At 32.0% G+C, this 23,189-nt stretch overlaps 2 protein-coding genes across 27 annotated transcripts in view; both read right to left on the bottom strand.

The window, feature by feature from the left end:
- Positions 1-23,189, bottom strand: part of vdac2 (voltage-dependent anion channel 2) — a 259,631-nt gene that overhangs the window by 122,236 nt on the left and 114,206 nt on the right. The window lies entirely within an intron of this gene.
- Positions 1-23,189, bottom strand: part of marchf8 (membrane-associated ring finger (C3HC4) 8) — a 259,237-nt gene that overhangs the window by 83,949 nt on the left and 152,099 nt on the right. The window lies entirely within an intron of this gene.

The following is a 23,189-nucleotide window of genomic DNA, read 5'->3' on the forward strand; positions in this document are numbered from 1 at the left end:
TTAAGATTTAAGATAAGTATTTTTTGTCTCCACAATGTGTCAGCTCAAAACACCCATCAGATTATTTATTATAGTTTAAAAGTCCAGAAATTTGAGCCATTATCACATTGTAGCTGTTTTTATTGCCTGTGCCTTTAATGCAAATAAGATGGTTCTCCCCACCCACCATTCCCACGTGCGTGTTAGCCTTCACGTAGATAAACAGCACAGTGACAGACAAGAATGAATAAGATTTCCCTTACTACAGTAAGAACTTTCCCAACTGTTGACATTTTTCAAGCCTTTCTGCAACGAGGAGTCATACATCCTTCCTACTATTTTCAAGGTATACCGTGGTTTGGAAACAGATTTCTTTACAATTTAAAACAGCATCTTTGGAGATCTTATCTGCTGGAGACATTGTTGTCCTAAAAAAAAGTAACATTAGACATACATTAGGAACGGTATTACAGAAAATGTTGACGGTTTTAAAACCTTTTCCAAACCGCGGTATACCTTGAAAATGGTTATCGTCCCATGCCTAAATAAGAGTAGGCTAATATTATTGTTTATTCTCAACCATATGGTACAACAACAACAACAATAATAATATTAGGCCTATGTGTAGTGTACTTTTTGCGAAGACTTGGTATGGTGAACTTGAATAGACTTTAAATATGTCAAACACTTGCTTGTTACACATTAGAAGTCACCCTCTTCATCCATACATGTTTTGAAGCAGAAAATAGTTCAGAAGAATAGCAAACTATCCAGAATTTACTATAAATCGATAGAGACCAACATGTTTTCAAATTGCTAGTAAATGTGAAGCAAACCTTGCTGCAGTTATTATTTGCTGTACAGTAAATACTGGTGGTTAAGGAGATTCCCCAAAAAATGTGTTAAGCGCTATGAGTGTCTAGAAAAGCACTATATAAATGTAAAGAATTATTTTAATAATTATTATAAATAATTTATGCATTTTTGCAATTTATTTTGGGTGACTTTTCCAAGTGTTATTGTTTTAATGTTACTGACTAATTTTCAAAAAGATTAAAAAGAAAACATTTTTAGTACTCCATAGTTATGTATATAAACCATAAATAAACAAATCTATCTAATGGGAAACAGAATCTATTGGTGGGTGTGTGTGTGTGTGTGTGTGTGTGTGTGTGTGTGTGTGTGTGTGTGTGTGTGTGTGTGTGTGTGTGTGTGTGTGTGTGTGTGTGTGTGTGTGTGTGTGTGTGTGAAAAACACATTATGCTCACTTGATTGTTTTTATGGCTTGATGTTTATTGTGTTTTTCAATATAATTGTATATAATATGTGATCTATGCTAGAGAATCTAGTGCATAAAAGCCCCTTTCACACAAACTGACTTATTCGGAAAACTACTTTTAATTACCATAAAGAAATCCTGTGTGAACAGAGAAACCATTGACTAAGTTGGTAAGTAACCATCATCTGTTGGACTATCCACTTTTTTTTTATTATTAATCTTTTTTTCTTATGCAGATTCGGAATATCTTTAGTGAGATTAATGACAACATTTTTATTTTTGGGTAAACTATCCTATACAACACTGACAGACGTGTCAAAGATACAGGAACGTTTCCAGAGTATCTACTGTACATATAGCAGCATTATAAACAGTGTAGTCTTTAGACTATACGCCCACAAAACACCCACAGACTGTCACAGACCATCTGATGTGCACTGCTGAAGTCACCCATGACAGTTAATTAAAATTGGGTTAAAAATGTTAGAGTTGTTAGAGTTGAATAATTATTCTTTAAAAATGCAAACACCCACACAATTTTGTTCCTAAACAAATGCAATTCACATCTATTAAGCATGACCACAGTTGTACATTCAAAACTGATATAGATATAGAGAGAGCAGTTTTCATGTCGATTATGAAACTGCTTCAGTCTTTTCACTACTGTTATTTTCGGTATACTGTTATTTCTGTAAATCACTAGTTAAATAGATCTGGATTCATCCAGTAATTAAACAAGTCAAACAAGTATGAGTGAGTCATTCATTTCAACTAAGCTTTAAAATAGTTTTTCCATGAAATTAAATGTCATATACAGCATTTGCATTACGCAAACAAACAGGCATTTAAATGGTAAAATCCCTGTTGCTGAAAACTAATGATTTTTCTATAGCTAGACATGGGCCGGTAAAAGATTTTGATGGTATATTAACCTTGGAAAAAAAAAAAAAAAAAAAAAAAAAAAAAAAAAAAAAAATCACAAATTTACATTTTTAGGGTATTGTGATTACTGCTCTTTTTAATTATCTGGACAGAAAATTTAAGTTTTTTTCCCCTTTAAAAACAATATACTTTATTTAGATAAAATTTTAAAAATATTTTGACTCTGAAGCTGAATAACCCAAATGAATAATTGACTTCTGCTGCTAAAATGAGCTGAAACAACACAATTCTTGTTTTTGTTTTTTTAGGGACTTGAATGTTTAGCTGTCAATCCACTTAAATTTGTAAAAACTAGTAAGTTAAAGTTAATTCCTTCACAAATCGATTGTGTGGAACTGATTCAACCAAGTTCACAGTGCGTGTTTACTGCTGTGTGTGCACCTGGATGGGTTAAATCCAGAGCACAGATTCCTAAAATGGGTCATCATACTTGGCCACATGACACAACTTTTTTTCTATCACTGAATTCTATTTATTTATTTTTTTTAGGTCATAAAATTCTTAAATGTCAGTTAATCAGTTAATGTTAGAAACACATACAGCCTTTCCTGCAGTTGAAGGCATTGTGGTCTTGCAGTAATGAAGAACAGGCCAGGGCTTCACAGTACAGTTCCACAGAAGCACAGCAAAAACCAACATAAAGAAAAAAACAAACTTAGATTAACCTGGAAGAGTTGCTTATATTGTTTATCACTTCACAGAATCTTATCTTGTTCCTTTAGTCAAAAAAAAAAGATTGTCTGAAATCTGGAATGCACAACAATCTCTCAGGAATATGGCATCATGATTTGCACAAAGTCACACTCTGGTAAAGCTTTATTGAGTATTGTTGAGTATTTGGTCTCTGAGGAGACGGGAAGAGAAGATTGAATTCTCCTACTGTTATCAGCACTGGGCGACTGGAGAGCTGTAACAGATGGCCCACAGATCCTCTATCTTCATGTCTCATTGCTCCAGCAGACAGACAGATCAACGCCAGAAAGCAAATGAGATCAGTGCTACAACCTCACCATCACCGCGCCTCTATTTTCATCTCTATGCTCAGCGCTTCCTGTCAGTTAAAGTTGGACGAGCCTTATTGACATCATAAAACAAATCCAAAGAAAAAAAATTCTAATGTAAGGAAAATGGCAAGCTTCCTCAAAACATTACTGTCAAAGGAAGTGATCATAATTCAGCTATATGGAGATAATGAAACTAAAATAAACAGCATAAAATAAAGATCTTTTTCCAGCATCTTCAGAAAAAACGTAACAAAACAACAACAACAAAAATATATTTATTTACTAATAATCAATAATTGTTGTTGTTATTATTAAATACTTAAGAGTCCCGTATATATAAATGATTAAATAAATTACAAATTAAAGTAAACTAGAAACTTTTATTCATGTCAAATTGGGGTCCAAACTTCAATGAGTGAGATAACGGTACTTTTGCAACAGTTATTAATTTAATTTTTATATTATTCTTCATAAATCACATTGATTATTATTAGAATTATTATTAAAGACTACTATTACGATAACGACTACAACCACTACGACAACAACTATTACATCTACTAAAACAGCAACAACAACTTCTACTACTACTACCCCTACACTGACTACCACCACTACAACTACTTTGACAATGACAACGACATCGACTACTATGACAAGGATGAACACTACTACTACGACGACTACTACAACAACAACGATTACTACAACAACAATGACTACTACTACAACGACTACTACCACTTCCACAACAATGACTACTACGACAATGACAACTACAACTACTACTTATAAATATTTATGATGAAGACTACTATTACTACAACAATAACGACTTTGACAATGACGTCTACTACTACGACTATGACTACTACTACTACCACGACAATGACTACTACTACAATAACGTCTACAATGACAATGCCTACTACTATCACGTAAACAATGACAATGCCTACTACTACCACGACTACAACTTCTAAATTTTTATTATGATGACGACTGCTACTACCACGACAACGACAACTACTACTACGATGACAACATCATATTCTTATATACAAACAATTTCATCATATTAAACATAGTTTACTAACTAATAAAACTACAAAAAGTGGCCAACCTCAATTACGAGGTCAGTTGTCTATAATATCTACATTTCTATATTCACTTTTTACAGTTTATGAAAATCAGAACAAGTTTCCAAACCAAACAGCTGGATTGCAGAAGACAATACAAGAGACAACAAGCAAATTAACTTCTACAAGATTTACTACAAACTTCAGCTTGGCAATTAAGCCATCTGGTATGAAAGAACTAAGACTGACTGGCAGGTTAGTTAAAAAAAAGTTGTTTAAAAAAAAAATTGCGAGTAGCTCTTGGCACCACATTGATTCTGGAAGAATGCCAGTTTCTTTGCAATGAGGTTGCTAGGGTTTTCAGATAGTTTGCTAGGTAGAAGCAACAATAAGCCAATTATAAACTTAAATGAGCCCTGGTAAATAATCGGACATTGTACAGTATAATCCTGCTGTTAAGAAAGCTGAAAGTAGTTCTCAAAATATATATTCAATTTGCTAAAATGACAGAAGTTTGCATTAGCCTAAGCCAAAAAGTAAAATCTGTTAATTCATGCAAGGCAACTACTCACGTCTTAAGAGAAAAACTGCCATCTTTAAAAAATAATCTGCACTGACATTATTGTTTCTTATTATTTAAGGAATTATATGCATCTCTGGGTCTATAAAAAGAAAAAGAAGTGAATGAAAATGAAGACGCCAGAAGCAGCAGAATTAAATCAACAGTACAAACATCACAACCTGAAGGAAGGCTGAAATGCGGTCTTTCAGGAGACAATAATCAAGAGACTCACATGTCATATTTCATATCATTGCTCCTGTAACATCCTCCAGCACAAAGAAATGAAGCCACGCAAAGTAAACATTCAGTATACTGTAGATGTTTTGATCACTGAAAAGACAACAGCAAATCCAGATACACTACATACAGCAAACAGCATTAAAGGCCACGACATAGTTTAATGAAATTTTCTTTCCAGTGTTGACGTAAATTCAACTGAAACATGAAGCTGAAGTGCGACATATAGACTTAAATAGCATTCGGTTTACATCACAGTATCCAACTGATTAAATTTCCTTGTTTGTTTGGCATGCAGAGGTTGTGATGGTATATATCATTATTACAATGGAATAAATTGTCGATCATAATAGATTTATTTTTATTTATTCCATGTATACTGTGACATGGCTAACTGTTCATGAGACACTTGCAGTAAGATCAGGTCAGCAATCTGAGGTATATGTTTACCTGTGATTTAGATTGATTTAGATTAGGCAGGGGAAGCTTTCATTGAATTCAAGCTGCCAAGATGGTTCGTTTCATACACTGTTAAGATTCTGCAGCAATTTTACAGTACAAAAATACAGTACAGTAAAATATCTAACAGCATATTTTGTTAAAGTATATCATCAGAAGACAGAAGACAATCAACTTTACATCTGCATAATTGGTTCTTTAGTCCTGCACTATTACATTTAAAGTATATTACATTATTTGGATCATTAGCAACCAATACCATACATATACAGCTCTATAACTGCTGCAATATTATAGAACTCCAATATTTTACTAAAAAATATTTAATAAAATAAAGCTTGTTTTGTTACTGTTTGAAATGTTTTACAAGCACACATTGTAAGACTGGCCTTGCTCAGTACTGAGCATACAGCCTCATTGCTACCATTCTGTGAAATAATTATGAGTGAAACATCACATCATTATTGTGTAACAGCACTCGTCAATGTCAAATTTTAGAGATGACCAATCTAAACAAAGAATTAGGACATTGCTGTTTCACAAGACAAACATAAATAACATTGCAATGCTTCAGTTTTATTGGTGAAAGAATATAGGTATGGCACAAGTATTGAAACATTTAGTATTTGACAACTGTTCTAGGAAAAAAATATTAAACAATCAGCATTAAAGTGTGCTCAGTTCTTCTTGTACTGATATATGCTTTATATATTGAAATAGGCTGAATAAAACAAAGAGGAAAAAACATGAGTAGATTAAGTCATAATTAGTTATCATTTTTTTAGGCACAATAAAATAAAATGCTAAAAAATAAATTAACAATTAAATTAAAAATAACATACAATAAAAGAAAACAAAATAAAATAAAAATAAAATAAAACTAAAAACTAAACTTAAATATCACACAATAAGCACAAAACAAAAAATAAAACAGAAAAAAATAATAATAAAACAAAACAAAAAACTAAACTAAAATAAATAAAAAAGCAACACAAAACTAAAAACTACAATAAAATAAAAAAACAAAAACAATGCAACTAAAATAAAACACAAAATAAAAACTATAAACTAAAAAACTAAACTAAAATAAAACTAAACAGAGAAAACTAAATTACAATAAAATACTCAAATAAAATAAAAATAAATAAAATAAAAATAAAAACACAAACGCAAAACAAAATTAAATAAAAAATTAAATAAAAACAAAAAACTAAACTAAAATACAATACAATTAGAAAAAAAACTAATTAAATATATTTTTTAAATAAAACAAAAATGAAATTATTTTAAATGAAGTAAACCAAATTTGCAGAACAGAAAAAAAATATTTTTATGACTTTTTATATTTATATCACTTTAAATTTTTTTTTTTTGTGATGAATTCCTGCAAAAGTCAAAAATTATAGTCAGTTTTTCTTTCAATTCATTTATAATGTAAGACATTAGAAGTGTATATGATTAAATACTTAACACATCTTTATTTAGTCAATTTTCCAGCAAACAAAAAAAAAAAAACTAAAAACCACAAAACTATATTTTTGTTTTTGTGAAAACTGTCCAGTTTAAACCCACAGTCCTCCATTTCTACAACCCCCAGCAAAACATCTGCAAAAGCAGCTAATAAGGTTTGCGCAGTGCATTAGACTTCAAATTATGCCGTGCACATCGAAACCGAAGCACAGTTTGTTTATTTATTAGATTTCACAAATAGCAGTAGTGAGAGTCAAACAAGCCTTAACAAGAATTTTTCAAATCCTGTCATGTCACGCGCGAGCAAAGCAGGCTGGGATCATTCACTTCTGCATTACATTTCATGCAATATTTAACTTCACATCAACAAATGATTAAATTTGCAATTCAGCGTATCACACCCCATTCAAACGTATAATTTATACTAATCAAAAGCTCTGAATCACACACACACACTCACACGTGTTACAAAGCATAACCTACGCTTTCGGAAACGGAGCACATGTCAGAATAAATAGGATTCATTTACAAGATAAATAACATGAAAATGTGTTGTAGTAGGTAATCTCACAGTAGGGGAAAAAATAAATAGCATGGAATTATTATTGACACTGAGAACTTGCAGGTAGAAATGACAACAAATATATAAAATAACCCATTCATTCATTCATTTACTTCCGGCTTAGTCTCTATTTCTAAATGTTATACATTTAGTAAAAAACTACACTCACCGGCCACTATATTAGGTACACTTTACTATTATCGGGTTGGGCCCCCTTTTGCCTTCAGAACTGCCTTATTCCTTCATGACATAGATTCAATAAGGTACTGGAAATATTCCTCAGAGATTTTAGTCCATATTGGCATGATAGCATCACACAGTAGCAGCAGATTTGTCAGCTGCACATCCATAATAGGAATCTACCGTTCCACCAAATCCCAAAGGTGCTCAATTGGATTAAGTCTGGTGACTGTTGAGGCCATTTGAGTAGATTGAGCTCATTGTCATGTTAAACAAACCAGTCTGAGATGATTCAACAATACTCAGGTAGGCCTAGGTGTTGACACAATGCTCAATTGGTACTAATGGGCCCAAAGTGTGCCAAGACAATATCCCCCACACCATTACACCACCAGCAGCAGCCTGAACCGTTGATACAAGGTAGAATGGATCCATGCTTTCATGTTGTTGACGCCAAATTCTGACTCATCTGAATGTTGCAGCAGATATCGAGACTCATCAGACCAAGCAAAGTTTTTCCAATCTTCTCTTGTCCAATTTTGGTGAGCCTGTGTGAATTGTAGCCTCAGTTTCCTGTTCTGACAGGAGTGGCCTCTGGTGTGGTCTTCTACTGCTGCAGCCTATCCGCCTCAAGGTTTGACATGTTGTGCGTTTAGAGATGCTCTTCTGTATAACAAGTGGTAATTTGAGTGACTGTTGCCATTCTATCAGCTGGATCCAGTCTGACCATTCTCCTCCAACCACTGGCATTTGTGCCCACAGAACTGCTGCTCACTGGATATTCTATACACAAATTGTGGGACGAAACGATTTGAAATGGTTTGAAAAAATAGCTAAAAGCACAACATAAAGGATGAGAGTGCCTGTAAACAAACTTGCAATGGTCGCTCCGCCTCCGAGCTCTTCTGATTGGTCCACTGTTGTAAAACTGACAGTGATGAAACTCTTTTAACTTCACATGACATTAAAAAAAAAAAAATAATAATATTTTTTTAAAAAGACACACAACAAATGTGTAATGATCACATACATCTATCAAACGCATGTTTACAATGAAAAACTATTTTACGTTGTCCCGAGTTTGATTTCCAGCTCAAGGTTCTTGCCGATCCTTGCCCTCTTTTTACTCCCTTCACTTTCCTGTCTGTAATCTCCATTATCTTGTACATTAAAAGATGAATCTTGAAATGGTAAAGCACCCACTGTGTGAGTTGTGTTATTATTTGCAAATAAATGCAAGGCTAAAGTAGTCCCATGACTACATTAAAGTTCTGTATGACTATACGCCAAAGGATTTCGGTTATTTCGCAGTCTAAAACAGTGAAAAATCAAAACAAAAGACTTGATAAAACAATCAAGAATAATCAAAAAGATTAAGAATGATAAACTGTGTATTAAATTATTAAAAAATAATGCATCTATGCACAATAGGTTCTTCAATCAACCATTCCTTACACTACAGGGCTATTCATTACTTGATTCTGTTTGACTGATGAACAATTTATGTGTGGTGTAATTATGGTCATATAAACGCAAGGCTAAAGTAGTTCCACGCATATCCATATCACTACACCAAACAACTTTGCATTTATTTTGCAGCTTACAACATTTAAAAAAAAAATCACATCAAAATACAATGCTTTAAACGAAATGTGTTAAATAATTGACAACAGTCCAGAGTTATTAAAAATTAATGCATAACCACCTCATGTGTGCATTATTTTTTCCTTATAATTCAACAGGGCATCTTTAATTACTCCTTACTTAAATAAATGACCATCTCTGCTTGCAGGAAGTGCATATGGACACGTGTTTATGTCTCATGTTTATAGCTCTAATTTCAGTATGAAAGAAGCTGCAGATGTTCAGAGGAGGATTCAGGCTCTTGCAATGACAATAAATATGGCTCTTTTTTTTTTTTTTTTGCTGAGAGCAGCACTTTTACCATCTGACCGGTCAAACAAACGCTGGCCTTTGGAGGCCTTTGAAGCTGAAGATCACGTGACCTGAATCAGCCGATCTCTCAAATGCTCACTTCTCCACAACTCAAATGAGGAACGGGGTTTGTGCTTCATGTCCACTCATCTTTTTCACTTGGTCATACTTAACCACACAATAGAATGAGGAAGTATACTTGAAGTGCACACTGAACTGATAAATCTGCTCAGCTGTACATGTAGAATTCTTAAAATGTCATGCAGTGTGATTATTAAATACTGGAGAAAACTGCCTAAGGAATTAACACTGTAAATGCTTAGTTGTAAATATACTGTAAGTAGAGAAGCCTCGTTAATGAGTAAATTAAATAATGGGTAAATAAAAAAGAAAGAAAAAAATAGATCATTCATTCATTTTCTTGTCGGCTTAATCCCTTTATTAATCCGGGGTCGCCACAGTGGAATGAACCGCCAACTTATCCAGCAAGTTTTTACGCAGCAGATGCCCTTGTCATGTCTTTGGACTGTGGGGGAAACCGGAGCATCCGGAGGAAACCCAAGCGAAGGCAGGGAGAACATGCAAACTAAACACAGAAACGCCAACTGAGCCGAGGTTCGAACCAGCGACCTTCTTGCTGTGAGGCGATGGCACTACCTACTGCATTTCAAATAATTAAAAAAATAAAAGGAAATGATAAATTAATCCAAACAGTAAATAAATTATTAAACATAACTTCATAAATAATACTTCATAATAATTATAAATTTCATCATTTAAAAATTAACACATTTGTTTAAAATAACAAATAAATGCTTATCTTCATCAATGTAAAAGTCATTTTACAAAACAATTAATTGAATTAATATTTTACCATCTAATAAATATTTGATACATTTTATTAAAAAGCACAACATGCACAATTCCACAATATTAGAATTATCTTTTCAATGTTACAATTGAATGTTTTTAAATATTAATTTATAATTTTATAACTTATTTTATCCATTATTTTGTTATTAAATTATGCATTTATATACTGCTGTTTTTCAAATCACTTTCCAAAGTAATAAAGTATTTGATAATTAAGTCATAATAATAAATAAATTACTAAACAAATTGAACTGCAAACTATATATTTATTATTTTATTACAACTAATAAAATGCTTATGTTCAAAAATAAGTGGCATTTTTGCTTTTTTGTAATTATTATTATTATTATTATTATTATTATTTTACTGTTTAATTAAGATGCATTTCATTGTTTAAGTGCATTTTATTGTTTGCAGTGATTTTCAAATGCCTACTGCAAATAAAATATATTATACATACATAAAATAAATTTTATAAAAATAAATAAAACATACATTTTTTGTACATTCATATTTTAATGATCATGTTTTTAATTACAAACTACAATCACCATATAGATATATACAAGAGATGCCCAAAACATGTAAAACTGTAAAAATAATAATATAAAAAAAATGCACCATCCCACCTGAGATCTTAATGAGGAGGGTTGGGGTGAATGCCTTTAATACAGAGTTCTTCATTTTTAATTTGAAGCAACCTTTTTTGTTTGTTTTATTGCTGGGCTACAAAAAAAGAAAACTGAAACTAAAGGTTTCAATCAAAAGAAAATTAATCTGATTTTTAAAAGATGTATATACGGTCACTCGACAGATAGAGGTCTATGCAGAAGACATTGGCAAACAAATCCAGGCAAAAACTACTACAAATCTGTTATAAATTAGATTGTTTTGTTTTTACTATAATAAATACATAGTACAATGTAAAAAACACTGTATTAGTTAACATAAAGCAATGTTTTCTAGTCATTTTTAAACATTATTAAATACATTAGAAAATTACCCATGGTAAACTGTCCCACCTATATTTACATTTGGCCCACTAGCCTCAAATCAAATTAGGCCCTTCATAACAAAAAGTTTAGGCACCCCTGATATATACACTAGATATCCCATACAGACCCTGAGCATGCTTCAATAGCGTCGCCACATTTGTTCAGTGCTCCCAGGACTAAAGTCCTTCAACCACACTTAGTGAAGACTAAAGCAAATCTGAAGATGCTGAATTTTAGCATTGTGTTCGGGTGTTGTAACGAGCAAACAAAGAACACAAACCAATATTCAAGGCAGAACATTTCATAGATAAGATTTTGCTTTTAACAATTTTTTATGTTACAAACTTTTGTGCTAAACAAGTAGTGTGAATTACTGAATATTACAAACGTTATATAGACCTTTTTCTTGGAACGCAAAATTACCCATTATGCTTTGCGCAAAGAGAATGCGAAGAATTTCCGGTCGGCAGCTGATGCGTGTAAACAGTCATATTTGGACAGCTTTGAAATGATAGTTTCAATCTATTTTACTTGCTTTTATCCTCCTTGAACAAATACTGTTGTCCATCAGCACCATCTCCTGAACTGATCATTTAAAGAAATGCGATCTAATAGGATGGAAAACAGCTGCTGTGAGGCATTTTCCCCTCGTTGTCAGACGGCATCTTCTGCAGTTTAAATGAAGCCTTGTCATCGCTAAAGTCAACATTTTCTCTTTATTTCAAATATATAACCAGCCCAAACAAATATAATTCACCAAAATGTTTGACACACACACGTAGCCTGTACTGTGCCACTTACACACTGATTTAATAACTGTGACAAAGTGAAAATATAGGCTAGTGTCATTTCAAAATGACAGAAAAACACAAACCGTGGTGAATACAACACACAAAATAAAACACAAACGGCTCGCGATTAGAATGAACAGCAAATCAGCCAGCAGAGGATCAATAAAAGACTTTTATTGGTCATTTTTGTAAATTGCACGACTTTCATACCTGTTAAGTTTCATGCCAGAACTCTGGTTTGCTCTCTCTCTGTGTCTGTGTGTGTGTGTGTGTGTGTGTGTGTATGTGTGTGTGTTTCCACTGTATTTCTGACGGCAGACACGTGAACTAGGAGAAAGTTTTTCTCGTATTTCTGACGCGCTTGAACCACATGTGACAGATTATAATGGCTTTAACAGACACATTTCTAAGTTGTGTGTCGCAAAAACACTCTGTTATCCATTAAAAACGTTAGTGAAACCCATTTTCGGAGCGCAAATTACCAGTTGTACACGCTGTAAACGGAAGTTTATAGCATTCTACCGGAAGACGCTGGTCGCTATGGCGCCCTCCATGCAGCAGCCATGAAAAAGGTCTATACCATTTAGATCAGAAAGGTGGATGTGCACACTAAGATGCAGGAATACCAATGGTTTACACGAGTCGCTCATAACAGATTCATTCACAAATAAATCACTCCCCCTATTAGCATTAGAAGTGAAAGCGGAAGAGGAGGTGTGTTTCAGGACATGGATTAGATCAAATTTAACAAGGAAGAAGGATAATACACATCCATGCACACAAACACATGCTCCTTGTGCGATGTAGAAAAGTGATGTGAAATTATAACATTCGTAATTAAAAATATATATATATTTGCACACTGACCACCGGAGCTATAGATTTACGTATATGTTTATGCATTTATAGCTCCGGATGGCCAGTCCTCTACTGCACCTTGATCCAACATTCATTTCAAAGGAGCACTACTCTATACTAAAATGGCGGCTCGATTAATACATTCCTTCCAATAGACAACAACATCAAAGGCGACATCTAAAGTAAACATCTATGCAATCACCACAATAAAAATCTCACTTAAAAACTGCACTGTACTGTAAATGTCTCACTCCTACAGTTTAACACACACCTACTGTGGCAGGATCTATCAAATTACAAGTTAGTTAGTTAATTCTGAACATCACAACTTCCAAGAAATCGAACAAGTGAAGAGAACGAAAGTGTAAGGTAAGTGAGCGCAAGCAATGCCGAAAATCCATACGTGACATAACACATCCAGACCCACCAGCCCATAATCCTTCCAGCGCTTTGCACATCCGCCATCACCTGCACAGCATAAATCAATAACCAGCATCCTGCCATTGTTCAGCTCTCAAACAGAAACTACAGGAGAACGCTTTCGTTTCTTATGCTTCTTGCTTATTTTTTTTTTCTGATGTTGGATTCAAAGGCGCTCCTAATTAACTCAGGCCAGTCAAGACTAATTAGTTTGCTGACACCAGGACCTCTGTGTCCCCCAATGACCACATGCAAATCAGAGGTCATCCAGACGCCATAAACAGCCTCTGAAAGGCCATGAAGATGTACTACATAATTATCTACAACACAATGACACTCGGGAAACATCTTCAGACAGATGAGCGAGTTACTTCGCTAAAATTTATGATGATAATCACATGGGGGACTTTAAAGGACGTCGCTCTGCATTTTAAATTATTTAAATTATCACTTTATTCTCTTACTTATGTGCTTGTGAAGAAAATCTATGCAAGAGTTTGAATTAGCATTTTTTTCCATATAAAAAAAGTTCAGAGTTGCCAGATCTGTCACTTCAAAATAATGTACTACAAGATATTAAGAGGCCAAACTGCAGTCAGTATTTGCTGATAACATTCCTTTATAGTATTACACTATTGGATTAAACAGCAGCAGTAATTTATTACTAAAAATGGAATTATGACAAATTAATTTAATTACTAGTTGCAATGAAATCATGCATTAAAGAGCCCCTATTATGCATTATAAAAGGTTATATTTTGGATTTAGGGGTCTCCAACAACAGGCTGATACGCATGTAAGGTCAAAAAACACTTTCATTGTCTTATAATATGCATTTATTTTTACATAATTATCCCATCGACTGCCATATGATTTGTTCAGCGATTCATTTGTTCCCAGACCCTTTCTTAGTGCAATCTTAGCGCCTTTCTGTTGCGATTGGTTGACTAGGTTCACCATGAGGTACATGGCTTATCAACAATTTTAAAGTAGTCAGAGTGCAGCGTGTATGTGTGTGCCCAATGCAGGAATGCATTTAAGCAATGCAGCTTAACACCAATGGGCGGGGCTTGAGTCCCGTTGAGTCCCGTATCGTCGTCACGTCCACACGGCTAAAGATTCGTTACTGCAGCGATTCATTCAAACCACTCTGAGTCGACTCAATTATAGATGAGTCAATAGTTTTAAACATGGCACACATTCCGATTTAAGCCTTAGCTGGATATTTCACTTCACTCAGAGCTGTTACACACTACATGGAAGGTCATTTTAAAAAACCCATAATAAAACCCTTTTAATTGATTAAATATGACATTGAAATACTAATGACTACTAAAAAAAGAATAAATATAAAAATTAAATGCTGCGGATTTTTGAACTTTCCATTCATTATCAATAAATAAATAAAATAACAAATAAATTGCAAATATATATATATATATATATATATATATATATATATATATATATATATATATATATATATATATATATATATATAAAATCAAAATAAATATAAAAAAAACTATGCATTGATACACTGATGCAATATGAAAGTGCACCAATGTGTAAAAGGATGTAAACAATATGATTATTGATGCAGATTTATCCAAGTCTCAGCTAACTGTATAGACCATTTCAATGTGGTGATGTCACCGGCCCAAGAACATTTCCTGCTTGTTATCAAACTATTTCATAACTGCAACAACAGCAAATCATAACTTCATCAATATGTGGAACGTTTTGAATTCTTGGAAGCTATACAATTAAACATGAAAAACAGTACGATGTACAGTACGTTAGGACCATTGTTATCGTTTACATCCCTTTAAATTATCAAATTATATTTTCAATTTATATATATATATATATATATATATATATATATATATATATATATATATATATATATATATATAAATAAATGTATATATTAATAAATATATATATTAATATATGTATATATAGGCCCTTCTTAACCGCAACCTCAGCCATTTTAAACTGATTTAAAGATTTTCAGTTTGTGATTTTTACACTTTGCTAAATTGTGATGCATTCAATCACCTGAAGCACTTATGTTATATCATTATTTATTAAATTTATATCATATTTTATATACACATATATGCACATAATTTATTTCACCATATAGTTTTCATGTTTTAGATTTAACATGTGATGGCTGGACATTATGACCACGTATATGATATGAATAAATTGATTAATAATACAAGGGGAAAATTTGGCTATGCAAGCTGTCTGATTTTCCCATACGAAATTAGTTATTGAAAGTAAGAGTCCACCACCATAAGCATATACAAAATTTAGCATTTTATTGAAGAGTATATTTTACAGTGTTTATCCAGTTGTCTTAGAATTGATAATAGTTCATATTGGCATGAACCAGAAATTGCTGCAAACTTCTGTTTAAATTTGATGATGTTTTTTTAACAGAAACTGAATATTGAGTATAGGGCAGGCTTTTATTTTTGCACCCCTTCTCTTATCTTATACTCTTATCACTGGTTGGAAAGGCGTGGCTAAGCATTTCTCACCATAGCCATCAAAACGACATAATCAGTGAAGGACTGTAGTCCCAGAGCGGAAGCAAATGGTCCGATTTTGATTGAGAAGATTACCAAAACAAACACTTGTTTTTTTTTTGTTCAGTAGATTAAATGAACAGTTAATCATTAACCTTAAGACTAACAATGTGCACTAGCAAAATTTACTTTGTAAATTTTGAATTCATGCAGACATTATTTCTTTATAAAACACTTGTTGCCCTGGACCATTATTATTAGCCATTTGAACATGCATGACTTAAAATAAATAAGATAAAAATAATAAAATAAAAATTTAATAAAAAAATATTTAATAATTAAATAACAAAAACTATTTAAAATATTACAATAAATTTAAATAATAATTTTTTATAAATAAATAAAATTACACAAATAGTATACATACGTATAAAATAAATAAAACATAAAAATAAAAAATAAAAATTAATTTTAAATGAAAAATCTAAATTAATTAAAATATATAACAATATAAAATACATTATAATAAATATAAAATAAAATAAACAAACTCAAATAAAATAAATTAAACAAATAACATACATACGTATAAAATAAATAAAGTATTAAAATAAATTAAATACAAATTTAATAAAAATATAAAATAATTAAATAAAATATATAACAATATAAAAATTACAATAAATAAATATAAAACAAAATAAACAAATACATATTAAATAAATAAAATTTAACAAATAACATACATACATATAAAAAATAAAAAACATTAAAAAATTATAAAATAAAAATTAAATTAAAAAATATTAAATAATTAAATAAAATATATTTTAAAAACAAAATGAAAAATAAACTAAAAATTATAAATAAAATAAATGCTAAAAAGATATTAAATTACAAAATCTAAAAATAAAATATAATGCAATATAAAAATATAATAAAATAAATACGACAAATATATCAAATAAAATAAACTAAAAATAAATATTAAATAAATAAAATTACACAAATAATGAACGCAAGTATACATATATACTATGTAAATTAAGTTACCATATATGGCTTTCTGCCCAATGAAGTGTTAAAAGCCTTCTTTTTTTAGACTGAAAATTGTGTGATAGTATTATATCATTCAGAATAGTGACTTAAATCATGACTTGAGTGAATTATAATACACTACTAATAAATACAAACAGAAAAATACACATCTTCTATGCGTAAACTCAATATAGACAGCATTGAGCAAAAACCTGTTTGGCAGAACAGTAAAGAACAGAAACAGCAGGACAGAATCAGCAATTATCAGAACACCCAGCAGAAGCCTTAGACCGTCCAGTCACACATCTTCATCAAATCACTGAGTCATGCCTTCTATCAGGACCAGCACACTTTCTCTCACCGCTGCCTCGTCCAGAGGGTCATGTGACCACTAATCTCCACCTGCCCCTCCCCCTCACTGAGGGGATTTCACACAAAGCCTCAGATTCTGGGATGCCGTACTGCAACAAACACACATGCATCTCTGTTCCTGAAGTCAGAGTGTAAAGCCTGTAATGATGAAGTTCGCCTCACTACGTTAACAGGCAGTATTAGAATGGCTACAATCACTGGACTAATGCATTTGTCTTTGCTAACAGGCATCAAGTGGGTCACGAAAGGCAATGCTAAACACAAATAAGATAAAACTACATAATATGCTCATGAATCTTTAAACAAAATTTCAGTGTTTACATCCTACAGTGTTTTTAATATTGCTCTTCTGCTAGAAGCCAAATTAGACAGTGATATAACAGGCTATAAACTGCACGTATTGTTTCAGCATCAATATCGAAAAGTGTGCATCCAACAGTCACATCACAAGATATGCAAAGTTGAGTCTGGATTATAGGTGACCAGGGGTCTGTCTCTTGTACCTCACTAAATGATCTAAGATGATTTGGCAGATCCTGGAACTGTTAATCTTGATAACTGATCTCTGGTTAATTAGGTTCTTCAACCAACTTCACGAGTCAGATTAAAATGTCTAGATATGCTTGTGTTATATAGGACAAATCTATCGATCCCTGAAATCGTGATCAGCACTGACACGATTGGCTGATGGCACAGCAACGTAATGACATCATCTGATTAATATTAAATTCTCCAAAATTACATAAAATCCATAGGAAACGGTTTGTTAAATATGATACGCAATAACTTTTCAACTTTGTTCTGGGCTACAGGCTTTACACTTTCACCTGTCAAGAGTATTTAGTAATTTATTTAGTTTTACAGTTAGAGTGGATTTTTTCATTATAATAGCCGGTTTCTTAATTGGTATAAAGAATAACTGGATGTTTAAATTAATTTTGCAACACAAAAGCATTTTGATATTGATAAAGGTGTCTGCAACTTTTGCGAAGCATCAAATCACCATATTAGCTGTCAAAGCATCTGCATGACTGCATAAATGTATTATTAATTTTTTTTAAAAAAAGTTGCAAATTGTGCATGTATATTATCATACACAAGTGCTAAAACGATTGTACATGTTTGTATCTAAAAAGTTCAGATCAAAAAATTTGGTCTAAGATTATTTTTCTTACCCCATTGGCAAATAATAACAATAAACAATAAACAATCGCTTAATTTTAAGGTGGAGTTTTTTCATAAGACAAGACATAATTTCATATGCTATTTCATGTATCTAGTATATATCTTACCTTAGGATTTTTATTTATTTATTTTTTTTATTGAAAACAGGACAAAACTACTTAACTACTTGCCATAAACAATTAAGTTGTCCTAAAACCAAGCAAAAAGTTGTGTGGCTTAAGCTCATTTTAAATAAGTAGTAACAAAAATATAAAATTATAACAGCATAATATAAATAACAAACAGTCATTCTCAAAAAGTGTTTGAGAACAAAGAAAAAAAAACTGTATAAAGTGTTGAAAACTGCTAAACACATGGAGCTTAATATAGACAATATATTTTCAGCACATTAGAGACGTATTAGCTCACAGTGTAGATCTAACCAGTTATAGTTTCAGGTTCCCACTGAACTCCATTGTGTTTTTCTGTGGAAAACAGAAGTCATTTGGAAACTGAAACTGTTCAGCTTTACCAGCAATACAAGTGATTTTTTTTTGTCCTATAAAGAGGAGCCAATGTGTCCAATGTATTGTATTGTCCCACCCAATCGATCTCTACAATGCTTTAGTGCATATTCATCTTGATAAATGAGGTAGAAGCCAAACGTGCTTGCTATATTACACGTATGCAAATATATGATACCACTAGATAAACGAAAATATGAGAATGATAGAAATATTATAGAGAAAAATGCATTCACTTGCTAAAAAAAAGAGAAATGGAAATATTGTTTTTTGTGAAAAAATATTCAATTCAATTCAGCTTTATTTGTATAGCGCTATTACAATGTAGGTTGTGTCAAAGCAGCTTCACATAAATGGTCATAGTAACTGGAACAGTGTGGTTCAGTTTTTAGTGTTTAAGTTCAGTTCAGTTCAGTTTAGCTCAGTTCAGTGTGATTTAATCATTACTGAGAGTTCAAACACTGAAGAGCAAATTCATCGATGCGTAGCTCTACCAATCCTGAACCATGCGAGGCAGTGGCGACAGCGGAGAGGGAAAAAAAAATTCACCTGATGGGAGTGAAGAAAAAAAACCTTGAGGGAACCAGACTCAGTTGGGCACGATCATTTTAATTTCTCCGCTGGCCAAAAGTCTTGTGCAGAGCTTCATTCGCCGTGGTTTAGGCACGTATATACTAACAAACAAACACACCATAACATTCAATGGGAGAAATTGGAGTTATACAGTATATTGGCTTAAATGTAATATTTATATATTTACAGATAGTGAGGAAATGATGAATTTGGATGTCTGGGTCAAAAGTCCCTTTAAATTCCATATGTGTCAAAGTAATAAAAAAAAGAATATCTGCTTTATTCATATTGTACTTGATGTTTTTGTAAACGAATAAGAAAAGTCATGATATATTTTAGTGTTTAAAGTGTTGAATTTATTATGAAATAATATAAATGTGTGTTTTAAAAGTTCTTTGAGAATTGTAGTTAGTTTATTATCAGCCAATGTTTTCAATGCATTCCTGCTAGAATGAGTCACACTTTCGGTTTCTTTTTTTGTTCTTCTGGTCCAGATAAAAAATAAATAAATTTTAAAAAGTGTCCTTTTTTAGTGCATACATTTAGCCCTGAGAGTTCACAGCATCACTATTTTTAAGTAAACCTTAAAACACACACACACTTTAGGATGTACACTTTAAGACAGAATCACTAAACACCCAATGCTGCAAGTTGGACTAAACTTGCTGATTCTATGAGCAAACAAATAGGGCTCTATCATACACGCGGTGCAATGCGGCGCAATGTGCGATGCAATTGTTGTTTGCTAGTTTCATCTCGGTGCAAGAGTCATTTTGAGCCATGATATTTAATTAGCAAATGCATTTGCGCTTATATGTGCCCCCAAAGGCATTCTGGTCAAAAACAAGAAGGCATGTTAAGGCGCATTGCTGGCACGTTGCTATTTTAAGGAACCTAAATAGTCTGTTAAATAGATCAGATCAAAGCTGGTCTATTGTCCAGCGCAGAGCGCGTTAGTTGTGCGCCTTGCTTACACACTGCTTAATACACACAATACGCACATATCTTTACAAATGAAAAATATTTAAAATATTAAAGGATATATATATAGGGTTTAATAAGGATATATAGGATATAAATGTAAAGGATTATTTATATCCTACAAAAAATTATGTTTACAAAAAATTATTAGGATTACAAAAAATTATTAGGATTACAAAAAATTATGTTTTCTAGCCTCCATAAATATAAAACCCAAACTTTCATGCCTTCTTTATCTTGGGGGCTTTTTCAGTTTATAAATGACAATTTGCTTTTGTATAATGTTATTATTAATATCAGTATTATTTATTATATGCATATTAACATTTGCTTTATTAAAAGCAAGCTTAGATTTGTCCACTTGTCAGGTTTTGGACCATATGGGGCACAGGACATGTGTATTTTGATATAACTCAGTTTTTTTAACACACTTCGTTATTATTGTTCATTTATTCGTTTGCTGGAAATTGGAATTGAATTTAGAAATAGTTTTGAAACAAATCTTTGCGCTTAATAAACAAAATTATGTAGGCTAATGGATGCCTGTTCGTACAGCACATTCCCCTATCCACGAGAGTAAAGGCGAAAGTAAATAATGAGGTGGCTCATCTCTCATTCTCGCCTGTAGATTAAGATTTAACTGTTTTCTCTCTAGTGAAGGGATTCAGTTTTTCCATATTTATTCTCAAAACACACCTAGAACTCATTAAGAGAATAAACTCAACCCTTTTAGACCATGCGCCAAGGTGCAAAGTGGATTTTTTTCGTCCTTAAAATAGCAAAAGTGGATTCTGACACGCCCTTAATGCGTTTGCGCCCTGCGCTTTGCGCATGGACCATCAAAATATAGCCCATGTGTTTATCATCTTTTCAGCAGACTTGGTCCACTCGTTTGGTGTGCACCTGGGTTTAGGGTTGAGTTCATTTTTAATTCTCTAAACATTCAGAGAGTGAACACCCTCAACCAACAGTACCAGGACACTTTTGAGGACACAATTAATTAATTTGTCACTGCATTCAGTCACCACATAAGGTCCATCACAAGATCCTTCCTATGAATGTGTTAGCACATCTGCTTCTCTGAAACACTGTTTACATCCAATTCCAACCCGGAAACAGTGACACAGAGAGACACTCAGCATATTTGTGTACAAGATGACCTGATCTGATAACCCAAAACAAAGGCTCATAAAATTGACTAAGGTTTTAAATAAAATAAAATAAATAAATAAATAAATAAAATTCAATTAATTAAAATAGGGAGTTATGAAAATGTGGGTCTTGTATTTAAGACTGAAATTAAATTGTTTGTAGTATTCACTGATTAAGATTACATCAAGATATATGTATATAGTTAGGGTCCCCTTTGAATTTTATTTATTTTTTTATATTTTCTGAATGATGTTTAACAGAGCAAAGAAATGTTTACAGTATGTCTAATCAAATTTTTTTCTTATTTGTCTTTATTTAAAATCTTATTTGTTTTATTTTGGCTAGAATAAAAGCAGTTTTCATTTTTTTAAAAACACTTTAGGGTCAAAATTATGCATGTGGCAATAACTGTTTTCTAGGTATACAAGGTTATAAAACCGCCAAGATTTTCTGTGATACCATTCCTAAGGTATGTGTAAGATTTTTGTATTTACTTTTTTTTTAATTTTTTTTTTAGTACAATAGTATCTTCAGCAAAAAAAAACATTATCATACCAAAATATCATACCATAAATGTCATTTTAAATAGTAAAGAAATATTTGCTTATGAAACAAATTAATACAGCAGAAGTCAATGATCAATTTTCATTATTTAGCCTGACAAGTTTACAACTCCAAAATATTTTATATCTTTCAAAAATGACAATATATTGTTTTTAAAGGGGAAAATTTGTTGTTTTTTAATCCAGAAATGTAAAAAGAACTTATTTTAGAGCAGTAATCTCAACACTGTGATACTGTGAAACTGTGATCTTTTTATCCAAGGTTATCATACCGTCAGACTCTTATTATGCATTGAATTGGTTTCTTTCATATGAATTTTTGTGGACAATGTTTCTCTTACCCATTACAAAAGTAACAAATGTAGTTAAATTAAAATATATGATAATGATTTAATTTGGCAAAGGATGCAATCACAAAATCAGGCAATACATTTTGAAATGAATCCAGCATCTAATAGAGAGACAAGATACAAATAAGCTTGATACCAACTACTCTCAACCATGTCCACTATTAATAAAAATGCTATTTACTATTAACATTACTATTTTTTATATGTATATCATATGATCACTTAGTACGACAAGATGTTTCGCAGTAATGGAAAAAAAATGAAACAATTACTACATGTAGCATTTACATATTATAATAAATAT

This window comes from Danio rerio, chromosome 13 (genome assembly GCF_049306965.1).
Source record: "Danio rerio strain Tuebingen ecotype United States chromosome 13, GRCz12tu, whole genome shotgun sequence".
Classification (NCBI taxonomy): Eukaryota; Metazoa; Chordata; class Actinopteri; order Cypriniformes; family Danionidae; genus Danio; species Danio rerio.